Raw genomic sequence first — 12,049 nt, forward strand, 5'->3', positions numbered from 1 at the left:
CTTCCTCCAAATCCCCATTTTTCGTGGTGTACGGCCGTCACCCTCTTCCCCCCCTCCCTACTCCCTTGCCCTCTGGTTTGCCCGCTGTAGATGAAGTGACTCGTGATCTTTCCACCATATGGAAAGAGACCCAAAATTCTCTTTTACAGGCTTCATCTCGCATGAAAAAGTTTGCCGATAAGAAAAGAAGAGCTCCCCCCATTTTTGCTCCCGGAGACAAGGTATGGCTCTCCGCTAAATATGTCCGCTTTCGTGTCCCCAGTTACAAACTGGGTCCACGCTATCTTGGTCCTTTCAAAGTCTTGTGCCAAATTAATCCTGTCTCTTACAAACTTCTTCTTCCTCCTTCTCTCCGTATTCCTAATGCCTTTCATGTCTCTCTTCTTAAACCACTCATCATCAACCGTTTCTCTCCCAAGTTAGTTTCTCCCACTCCTGTCTCCGGTTCTTCTGACGTCTTCTCAGTGAAAGAGATACTGGCCTCCAAGACGGTCAGAGGAAAAAGGTTCTTTTTGGTGGATTGGGAGGGCTGTGGACCTGAAGAGAGATCCTGGGAACCTGAGGACAACATCCTAGACAAAAGTCTGCTCCTCAGGTTCTCAGGCTCTAAGAAGAGGGGGAGACCCAAGGGGGGGGGTACTGTTACGCCGAGCGCTCCGGGTCCCCGCTCCTCCCCGGAGCGCTCGCTTCTCTCTCGCTACCGCAGCGCTCCGGGCAGCTCCACTGACCCGGTGCGCTGCGATACCGTCTCCGGCCGGGATGCGATTCGCGATGCGGGTGGCGCCCGCTCGCGATGCGCATCCCGGCTCCCGTACCTGACTCGCTCTCCGTCTGTCCTGTCCCGGCGCGCGCGGCCCCGCTCCCTAGGGCGCGCGCGCGCCGGGTCTCTGCGATTTAAAGGGCCACTGCGCCGCTGATTGGCGCAGTGGTTCCAATTAGTGTGTTCACCTGTGCACTCCCTATTTATACCTCACTTCCCCTTCACTCCCTCGCCGGATCTTGTTGCCATTGTGCCAGTGAAAGCGTTTCCTTGTGTGTTCCTAGCCTGTGTTCCAGACCTCCTGCCGTTGCCCCCGACTACGATCCTTGCTGCCTGCCCCGACCTTCTGCTACGTCCGACCTTGCTTCTGTCTACTCCCTTGTACCGCGCCTATCTTCAGCAGTCAGAGAGGTTGAGCCGTTGCTAGTGGATACGACCTGGTCACTACCGCCGCAGCAAGACCATCCCGCTTTGCGGCGGGCTCTGGTGAAAACCAGTAGTGACTTAGAACCGATCCACTAGCACGGTCCACGCCAATCCCTCTCTGGCACAGAGGATCCACTACCTGCCAGCCGGCATCGTGACAGTAGGTTTGTGCTTTTCAGTTCTAATAATACTGTTTCACTCTGGGAGTCATTTTCAGTTCTAATAATACTGTTTCACTCTGGGAGTGTAGATGTCATTACATTGTATCAATTTATTGTTCTTTGTTGGAATGGCTGTTAGCAATTTTTCACAAATTTTAATTCTATATCTGCAATCTTTGATATGTTTGTACCAAAATGGGTTTAAAAGGTGCATTTAGGTCTTCTTTATTTATGCGTAGTAACTTTATAGTATTGTTGACCGAGATTCTGGATTACATCTGTCTCCAGATGCATTCGCATATCCTTGATGCACTAGTTTTAAGATCGAATCTCCCCATAATAGAGTGATGCCTTTGTCTGTTGGTTGATGTATCTATAGTATGTTAGTTTTAAGAATTCAGTGGATTAATTCCACGGCTTCATTCAAACCTTGGGGCTGTAGATATTCAAGCCTATACATCCAAAACATCTGTCTCTTTGCTAGAGCATCCAGTCTGTTGGTAATATGGCTGGGAATGAAATCAATTGGAGTAATAGAGAATGGATTCTCTACATCTTTGTGTTTCAAAGTAATGTGTTGTGATAGACTGTGCTTCATATAACCTTTTTTAATATTGCTTCCATGTTGATTTATCCTTAGATGTAACTTCTGTGAGGTCCGGCCGGACCATCTAAACACCACTCACGGACATATACCCAGAGAATGATCCGCATTTTAACCAACGGCGAACAATACTAGGGCCTGGCAATTAAATCTGTCCTGCATTGTAATGATGATCAGCCGTTTGGGTCCGGCCAGTCTCCCATCCTCGGCGCTGCCTGCCAGTGTCTCTTGCGCTTCTCCTCTTGTCCTGGAGATGGTAGCGCTCGACCACTGAGTCTATCTTTTAGTTAAAGTATTGTACCAGTATGAGTTACCTATCAAGACCTTTGGAAATTAATATAAGGTTATCTTCAAATATATAAAATGATCCAATTTTTCTTCTCACCAATCAATTTTTCTTTTTCTTTTATATATTTTCTTTGTACATATGAATGTAAAATGATGTTTTCCTGAACATATGTAATGCACTGGTAATGTCACCCGCCGAAATGGTTTCGCAGTTTTTTTTGTATAAAAAGCAAGGGAGCCAATCCCAGTTTAGCATTGGATCTGACGAAGAGGGGGTCCCCGCCCCTCGAAACGCGTTATCCTTGTATACTCTTGCATAAATAAAGAACCTTTTACTTTATTGAATACCGGACTCACGGCTATTAATCCCAGCCATCACCTTAAAAAGGAGCGCTTTTGGAGCACTGTGTTTTTGTGGATCACAGATCCCTTTATTTGCCTCTACTGACCAGATGTCCAGGACCGGTTCCCGCGACGGTGAGGTGCCAGCAGCCCTTTCCAGATCTGTCTCCCAGTGATCTGGGACTAATAAGCAGTCAACGGTGTTGTGCCTGGGACACAACACGCTCAGGTGAGCGCAACACCATTCTTCTATATCTATATATACTTGATCAACAGAATCATGGCCATTAGTGTGCTTTTTCTCTGTTTCTCTTTTTCTATATATATGGATGTTTCATCATTATACTCTAACATAAGACATTATCTGGGACTGAAAAGTACTGCTTTCTTCCTAGAAAAAGATCCTAATATACCATCCAAACAAGCCTCGTTTCTATTAAAATGTCTGGAAGTTATTCTAAAAATAATTTCTTCACATACAACGGGGCGACCTTTCACCAAACAAAGGGAACTGCGATGGGGACCAGGGTCGCCCCCTCGTACGCCAATTTATTCATGGGGCAATTTGAGGAGAAATTCCTCAGACAAAATCCCCTCTTTTTGGAAAATACAGTTGTTTACAAAAGATTTATCGATGATTTGTTTCTCCTGTGGAAAGGTTCCTCCGGAAAACTCAAGACATTTATTAAAGAAATAAATGAGAATGATTGGGGTATCACTCTGACCCCTAATTTTTCAGATACCACTATTGAATTTCTGGACTTGCAAATTTCTCACACAGAAATGAAAATTGTCACTTCTATTTTTTTTAAGTCAGTAGACTCGAATAGCTATGTACCATTTCTGAGTGGCCACTACAACAAATGGAAACAGAGCATTCCATATGGCCAATTTCGTCGAAATAGAAAAAATTGCACAAATACCAGAACCTTCATCACACAATCCAAAACCCTAAAAAAAGTTTTAAAGCCAAGGGATATCCGAAAACTCTGATTGAAAATGCATACCAAAGAGCCTTATCACTCACCCAGGATGTTTGCTTGTCCTCCACTTCTGTGGCCACCTTGTCCGAAATCGATGCGGCCTCAAATGCAGAACCTACGGGAAATAGAAAGAAAGAAAGAAATAGGAGAAAAGAAGAAAAGATCTGGAATTATGGAACCCAACAAACCAGATGTGACCAAATTCACTAGTAATTTCATTACTACCTATTCCACCGGTCACTCTGAAATTAGGAATATCCTTAAAAAACATTGGAATCTTTTACTTAAAAGATATCCTACCTGTACAGCCACTGCTGACCTTCAGAAGGGCGCCTTCCCTGAAAAATATGTTAGCCCCCAGTTGCCTAAGAAAACAGAAAAAGAAAGCAATGAAAACCTCAGAAACAACACAGAAAAAAGGTGCCTATAAATGTAACAGCAAAAGATGTCTATGTTGCAAAACAATAACAGATCAAAGTACATTTTTCTCAAGTCATCATACAGAAGAGAAATTTAATATCCAATTCCACCTTACCTGCCAATCTCAATTTGTTATCTATTTGATCCATTGTTGCTGCGGAATGCAGTATGTCGGCCGGACCTCACAGAAGTTACATCTAAGGATAAATCAACATAGAAGCAATATTAAAAAAGGTTATATGAAGCACAGTCTATCACGACATATTACTTTGAAACACAAAGATGTAGAGAATCCATTCTCTATTACTCCAATTGATTTCATTTCCAGCCATATTACCAACAGACTGGATGCTCTAGCAAAGAGAGAGATGTTTTGGATGTATAGGCTTGAATCTCTACAGCCCCAAGGTTTGAATGAAGCCGTGAAATTAATCCAATGAATTCTTAAAACTAACATACTATAGATACATCAACCAACAGATGAAGGCGTCACTCTATTATGGGGAGATTCGATCTTAAAACTAGTGCATCAAGGATATGCGAATGTAATCCAGAATCTCGGTCAACAATACTATAAAGTAGTTACTACGCATAAATAAAGAAGACCTAAATGCACCTTTTAAACCCATTTTGGTACAAACATATCAAAGATTGTAGATATAGAATAAAAATTTGTGAAAAGTTGCTTACAGCCATTCCAACAAAGAACAATAAATTGATACAATGTAATGACATTTACACTCCCAGAGTGAAACAGTATTATTAGAACTGAAAAGCACAAACCTACCATCTAAACGCCACGCACGGACATATACCCAGAGAATGATCCGCATTTTAACCAACGGCGGACAATACTAGGGCCTGACAATTAAATCTGTCCTGCATTGTAATGATGATCAGCCGTTTGGGTCCGGCCAGTCTCCCATCCTCGGCGCTGCCTGCCAGTGTCTCTTGCGCTTCTCCTCTTCTCCTGGAGATGGTAGCGCTCGACCACTGAGTCTAACTTTTAGTTAAAGTAATGTACCTGTATGAGTTACCTATCAAGACCTTTGGAAATTAATATAAGGTTATCTTTAAATATATAAAATGATAAATTTTTTCTTCTCACCAATCAATTTTTCTTTTTCTTTTATATATTTTCTTTGTACATATGAATGTAAAATGATGTTTTCCTGAACATATGTTATGCACTGGTAATGTCACCCGCCGAAATGGTTTCGCGGGTTTTTTATGTATAAAAAGCAAGGGAGCCAATCCCAGTTTAGCATTGGATCTGACGAAGAGGGGGTCCCCGCCCCTCGAAACGCGTTATCCCTGTATACTCTTGCATGAATAAAGAACCTTTTACTTTATTGAATACCGGACTCACGGCTATTAATCCCAGCCACCCCTTAAAAAGGAGCGCTTTCGGAGCATCGTGTTTTTGTGAATCACAGATCCCTTTATTTGCCTCTACTGACCAGACGTCCAGGACCGATTCTCGCGACGGTGAGGTGCCAGCAGCCCTTTCCAGACCATCTGTCTCCCAGTGATCTGGGACTAATAAGCAGTCAACGGTGTTGTGCCTGAGACACAACACGCTCAGGTGAGCGCAACACCATTCTTCTATATCTATATATACTTGATCAACAGAATCATGGCACATTAGTGCGCTTTTTCTCTGTTTCTCTTTTTCTATATATACCTGAGCCTCTACAGCCTGATTAAGAGCATTTGTAATTTATGCCCAGGACTGTTTTGGACTTTATCATTTCATCCCTCTGTCTATGGGGACCTTCGTCCAGGACGACTCATTTTAAGTAAGGTGGTTTGAGGTGTCCCGGTACAGGACTTGGTCCTGTCCCTCTGTCTAAAGTCCCCTCAGCCAGAGTACCTCCATGCTAGTAGGGCTCTCCAGGAGAGCTACCTCTAGTCGCCTCTTAATGCTGTGCATTAAATGTATATTTTTATATATTTAATTATAGTAAACCTCTGTATAGGACCTTAGAGGTCATGTGCCTTTAAATAATTTATTACAGCAACCTCCAAATACTCCCAAGGGACATCAAGAGGCGCAGAAAGGATGAGGAGTTATAGATATATAAGCGATAGCATTTATTTGCAGAACAACGCGTTTCGACGCCAGGATGGGCGTCTTTCTCAAGTTCATAGCAAAAGTTAACAAAGGGACATATTTATACAAAAAACAGACAAAAAGGTAATCAACTCACAATGGGTGGTTGCTCCGTCTATGCAAAACCGGAAATGGTCATCAGAATCACGGCGCACAGACGGAAGTGATAAAACGGACTACATACAAACAACATAGGGTAAGTATATATAAAAATATAAATATACATATATAAATGAAGAAATACATAGATCAATTGCTGTAAAAATCTAACAACAACAAGGAACACTGGTCAAATTAATATTATGTGATGTTTTCAATTGTCTCATTCAACCCATCAGGGTGTAGACATTTAAGTTTAAAGATCCAGTAGGACTCTTTATGGATCAGTTTTCGAAAACAATCTCGTTGGTCTATAGAAATAACATCAATAATAGTGAGTTTCAATAAATCTGGGTTGCTATTATGTTTGTGTGAAAAGTGACGTGACACGCTATGCAAGAGGAAGTTTTTCCTAATATTGAACCGATGTGCGTTCATGCGGGACCGCACCGTCTGAACGGTGCGGCCCACATACTGTAGTCCACAAGGACATTCTAACAGATAAACTGCATAGTTAGTATCACAGTTATAATTCTGTCTAATGTGGAATGATTCATTTGTAATATTAGATTTAAAAATAATACAATTGTCTTGCATAATTATGCAGCACAAACATCTTTTTTTCTTGCAACTAGTGGACCCTGGTTTCTGTATTTGTGTCTTATGTTTTACTAAAGTCTTATCTCTATATTTGCTCGGGGCCAGATAATTATGCAGAGACATTGGTTTTCGGAATGTGATGCGGGGTTGGTCCGGTACCAGATATTTTAAAATAGGATCACTTTTTACAATAGGCCAGTGTTTGATAAGAGTTTTCCTTATTGTGTCAGAAGCACAGTTAAAAGTAGTTAAAAAATTACCGTATTTATCGGGGTATACCATGCACCGGCCTATAACACTCACCCTCATTTTACCAAGGATATTTGGGTAAAAAAAGTTTCTTACCCAAATATCCATGGTAAAATGAGGGTGCGTGTGTGCGCGTGTATACCCCGATACACCCCCAGGAAAGACAGGGGGAGAGAGGCCGTCGCTGCCCGCTTCTCTCCCCCTGCCTTTCCTGGGGTCTAGAGCCCTGCTGCCGGCCCTTCTCTCCCTCTGGCTATCGGCGCCGCTGCCCGTTCTGTCCCCCTGTCCGCGCTGCTGCAGGCCTCCGGCGCGCGTCCCCTGCGTCGTTGCTATGCACGGCACGGCGCACTGACGTCATGCGCCGCGCCGTGCAGCGCATAGCAACAACGCCGGGGACGCATGCCGGAGGCCTGCAGCAGCGCGGACCCGACCCAGGTAATTATGCCACCGGGGATGGGGGGAGGCAACGGGGCAGTGGCGCCGGCAATGGGTGCCGCTGCCCTTTCTCTCCCCCTGGCTTTCGGCGCCGCTTCTCTCCCCCTGGCTATCGGCGCCGGCAATGGGGCGCCGGCACCGATAGTCAGGGGGACAGAACGGGCAGCGGCGCCGATAGCCAGGGGGAGAGAAGGGCCGGCAGCAGTGCTCTAGACCACAGGAAAGGCAGGGGGAGAGAAGCGGGCAGTGACTGCCTCTCTCCCCCTGCCTTTCCAGGGGGTGTATCGGCGTATAACACGCACATAGACTTTAGGCTAAAAATTTTAGCCTAAAAAGTGCGTGTTAAACGCCGATAAATACGGTATGTTTAATCGTGTTTTCAATTGGTTCCACTAGATCTTTATTTTTACCCTATGGTTCTATAAGTTGTTGTTTTTTAACAAATTTTTTAACCAAAGGGTAAAAATAAAGATCTAGTGGAACCAATTGAAAACACGATTAAACATTATTTTTTAACTACTTTTAACTGTGCTTCTGACACAATAAGGAAAACTCTTATTAAACACTGGCCTATTGTAAAAAGTGATCCTATTTTAAAAGATCTGGTACCGGACCAACCCCGCATCACATTCCAAAAACCAATGTCTCTGCATAATTATCTGGCCCCGAGCAAATATAGAGATAAGACTTTAGTAAAACATAAGACACAAATACAGAAACCAGGGTCCACTAGTTGCAAGAAAAAAAGATGTTTGTGCTGCATAATTATGCAAGACAATTGTATTCTTTTTAAATCTAATATTACAAATGAATCATTCCACATTAGACAGAATTATAATTTTGATACTAACTATGCAGTTTATCTGTTAGAATGTCCTTGTGGACTACAGTATGTGGGCCGCACCGTTCAGACGGTGCGGTCCCGCATGAACGCACATCGGTTCAATATTAGGAAAAACTTCCTCTTGCATAGTGTGTCATGTCCCTTTTCACACAAACATAATAGCAACCCAGATTTATTGAAACTCACTATTATTGATGTTATTTCTATAGACCAACGAGATCGTTTTCGAAAACTGATCCATAAAGAGTCCTACTGGATCTTTAAACTTAAATGTCTCCACCCTGATGGTTTGAATGAGACAATTGAAAACATCACATAATATTAATTTGACCAGTGTTCCTTGTTGTTGTTAGATTTTTACAGCAATTGATCTATGTATTTCTTCATTTATATATGTATATTTATATTTTTATATATACTTACCCTATGTTGTTTGTATGTAGTCCGTTTTATCACTTCCGTCTGTGCGCCGTGATTCTGATGACCATTTCCGGTTTTGCATAGACGGAGCAACCACCCATTGTGAGTTGATTACCTTTTTGTCTGTTTTTTGTATAAATATGTCCCTTTGTTAACTTTTGCTATGAACTTGAGAAAGACGCCCGTCCTGGCGTCGAAACGCCTTGTTCTGCAAATAAATGCTATCGCTTATATATCTATAACTCCTCATCTTTTCTGTGCCTATTGAAGTCCCTTGGGAGTATTTGGAGGTTGCTGTAATCATTAGACCTGTGTGGTGGCGGGACTGGCTGCATTTTGGAAACTCTTAACAGTGTTGTGCCTGGTACACTAGCACAACTTACCGGGTAAGCGCTTCCAGTAAACTACTGTGAATATCAACTTGCCCGGTTAATGCACTATGGAGCGCTTCTCTTTCTTTTGTATTTAAATTATTTATGTTATGCTATGGTTCAAGGACCTTTGGGTCATGTGATATACCCATAGTTCCTTAGGTCAGGACTGACAGGTTTGCAGAACCAATGAGCTTTGTACCTGCCCCCTTAATGTATAAGGGGCTGCTGCCACTAGATTCTCTCTCTTCCTGCTGAACTCAAAGCAGTAGCTTCTCTCTTGGTCCCTGCACTTCAAAGCAAGCATATCTGTATCATCTACTACAATTCAAGCTAAACCTGATTCTTCAGCAGCCACAAAACGTGAGTTACTCCAGCTCAAAACCTACAAATCCTGTGTGAGTACTGAACCCAAATTACCCCTAAATTCAGTAGCACAGTGGCTAGCAAAATCCAAGCTCATTCAACTCAGAAGTCCCAGCAAACCTGTGAGGAGCCTGTACCACGGTCCTCCTACAAAAGACTGTCTGTTATTTTCAGTTGCATAAAATATGCAGTAAAGTTATTCTTGATTTACTTCAACTTCTGCTGTGGACATTCCTTTATTCCTCCCTATTGTTTGTGGGACGGGTGGCGATAGGACTATTGCGTTGAGGAACCTGCACCCTGGTGTCACGACAACAAAGGGTTAATACCAGTACCCTATATCACTACCACTCACAACACCCCATTGCATCCTTCACCCCAGACTATCACAGTATGAATGACTACTATGAGAGTGTATACATGAATGCCTGTTATGAGAGCATATACATGACGTGTTCATTATGAAAGTGTAAGAATGGCTACTATGAGAGTGCAAACATGAAATGACTGCTAGGCGCACAAATACATAAGTGACAACTATGAGAGCGAATGCATGAAATGACTACTCTGAGAGCGTATACATGACAAGATTGTTATGAGAGCATGAGGATGACTACTAAGAGTGCGTTTGCATGGAATGACTACTCTGTGAACGTATATATGCCACAACTGTCATGAGCGCACAAGAATGACTACTATGAGAGCATATGCCTAAAATGATTGCTATGATTTTTATGTCCATGTTATACTTGTAGAAACATGGGCATGCTAACCCGTATAACCGCACCTGTATGTTATCCCATATACGGAAAACATGAGTGTTTCAAACTGTAATAAAACCTAAGCGGGTCATATTGTACTGAAATATGAGCGTACCATTCCGCACAGCTACAAGAGTGTGACATACCGTATCGAAACATGAGCATGCCATATTGTAAATAAAGCATGAGCATGACATACTGTAAGAAAGCATGAGCCTGATGAACTGTAAAGAAGCATGAGCATGACATACCATAAAGAAAGCATGAGCCTAATATACTGTAAGGAAAGAGATGGACTCCTCCCCAGGGGACAGGAAACCTAGATCATAAAAGGAATCACAGCCCTATCTAGCCCCAGTGAATTACCGAGACCCATTAAGAGCCTTCATATTAAAATTTTATTTGAAATTGCTTCCTATCAAACACAGAATTACTAAATAACTGATACTACCACGTCAGACTAACAGCATACCATACAATAATAGTAGAAGAAAATAACTCCTTTTCTCCTACCTAAAACATAAAGTACCATCGAACACAAATAGATTACTTCTCTCACCCGTGTAGGAAGAAACCCAGTGCACAGAAATAAAGAGGTGGAAAAGCTATGGTGCTGTTGTGACTACGAGGAAACAGAATTACTGGTGAGTAATCACCCCGTCACGACAACACCACCAGAGAGAATACCAGAGTACCATAATTAGGGTGGTACCACCGCCTGAAGGACTTTCCGTCCTAAAGAGAGAGAAGAAAAATCAGCCAAGTTAAGCCTGTAGTGCCGAAAAAAAGTGTGTGGTGACGACCAGGTGGCCACTTTACAGATCTGCTCAATAGAAGCCCCTCTCCTTTCAGCCCAAGAGGAGGTTATAGTCCTAGTGGAGTGTGCTCTTATATTATCTGGAGGAGAAAGCCCCACCGATAAATATGCAGAGGATATAGCCTGACAGATCCATCTAGAAAGGGAATTTCTAGCAGCTTTGTTTCCCTTGCTAGGCCCTGCAAACTGAACACACCTCCTGACATCTAAGTTACGAAAGGACCTTTCTGTATCATTAGATGGGTTGGCACAAAAGGAGGGGAGAATAATCTCCTGAGACATATGGAAGGCAGATACCACTTTTGGTAGAAAAGCAGGATCTGGACTAATTACAATTCTGTCATCCAGCATCTTTGTATATGGTTCTTTAAAGGATAAAGCTGCTAGCTCTCCTACCTGCCTGGCTGTTGTAATGGCCACTAAGAAGACCGTCTTCTGAGTCAGGACCGATAGAGGAATCTCTGACAAAGGCTCAAACGGCTGCCTACTTAAAGCATTAAGAACTACTGAAAGGTCCCAAGCAGGGGTCTTAACACTTGTTGACAACTGCAACCTATTAACAGATGTAAAAAAATCTTCTAATCCACAGGTGATCAGCAATCTTTTGGCTGAAGAGGGCTCCTAAGGCGGACACCTGAACTTTAAGAGTGGCCGCTCTCAAACCTTTCTCAAGGCCCTTCTGAAGAAAGTCCAGGATAACTGCAATGTTAGGTTTGTTAAAGTCTATGGGGAAGATTTATCAAAACCTGTTCGGAGGAAAAAATGCACAGTTGCCCATAGCAACCAATCAGATCGCTTCTTTCATTTTGCAGAGGCCTTGTTATAACTGAAAGAAGCAAGCTGATTGGTTGCTATGGGCAACTGGGCAACTTTTCCTCTGCACAGGTTTTGATAAATCTCCCCCTTTATTAGCAAGGCCCACTACCTCCAAAAACTTCCTTCAGATCCTGAAGTAGATCTTATTTGTCACCGGCTTCCTGCTAGCCTGAA

The 12,049-nt window shown here is 42.8% G+C and overlaps 1 protein-coding gene across 2 annotated transcripts in view; it reads right to left on the reverse strand.

Moving 5' to 3' along the window:
• CSRP1 (cysteine and glycine rich protein 1) overlaps positions 1-11,765 on the reverse strand; it is a 117,667-nt gene extending 105,902 nt beyond the window's left edge. Inside the window, exons 1-4 of one of the 2 annotated variants that reach the window (XM_056557615.1) lie at positions 11,456-11,765; positions 4,100-4,181; positions 3,865-3,929; positions 3,609-3,679 (exon numbers count right to left, since the gene is read on the reverse strand). The gene's annotated coding sequence lies outside the window, so the exon portion shown is untranslated. The remainder of the gene's footprint in view (positions 1-3,608; positions 3,680-3,864; positions 3,930-4,099; positions 4,182-11,455) is intronic. The other variant, XM_056557616.1, reaches the window with a different exon arrangement.
• Positions 11,766-12,049: the final 284 nt, after the last annotated feature.

This window comes from Hyla sarda, chromosome 2, assembly GCF_029499605.1.
Source record: "Hyla sarda isolate aHylSar1 chromosome 2, aHylSar1.hap1, whole genome shotgun sequence".
Taxonomy (NCBI): domain Eukaryota; kingdom Metazoa; phylum Chordata; class Amphibia; order Anura; family Hylidae; genus Hyla; species Hyla sarda.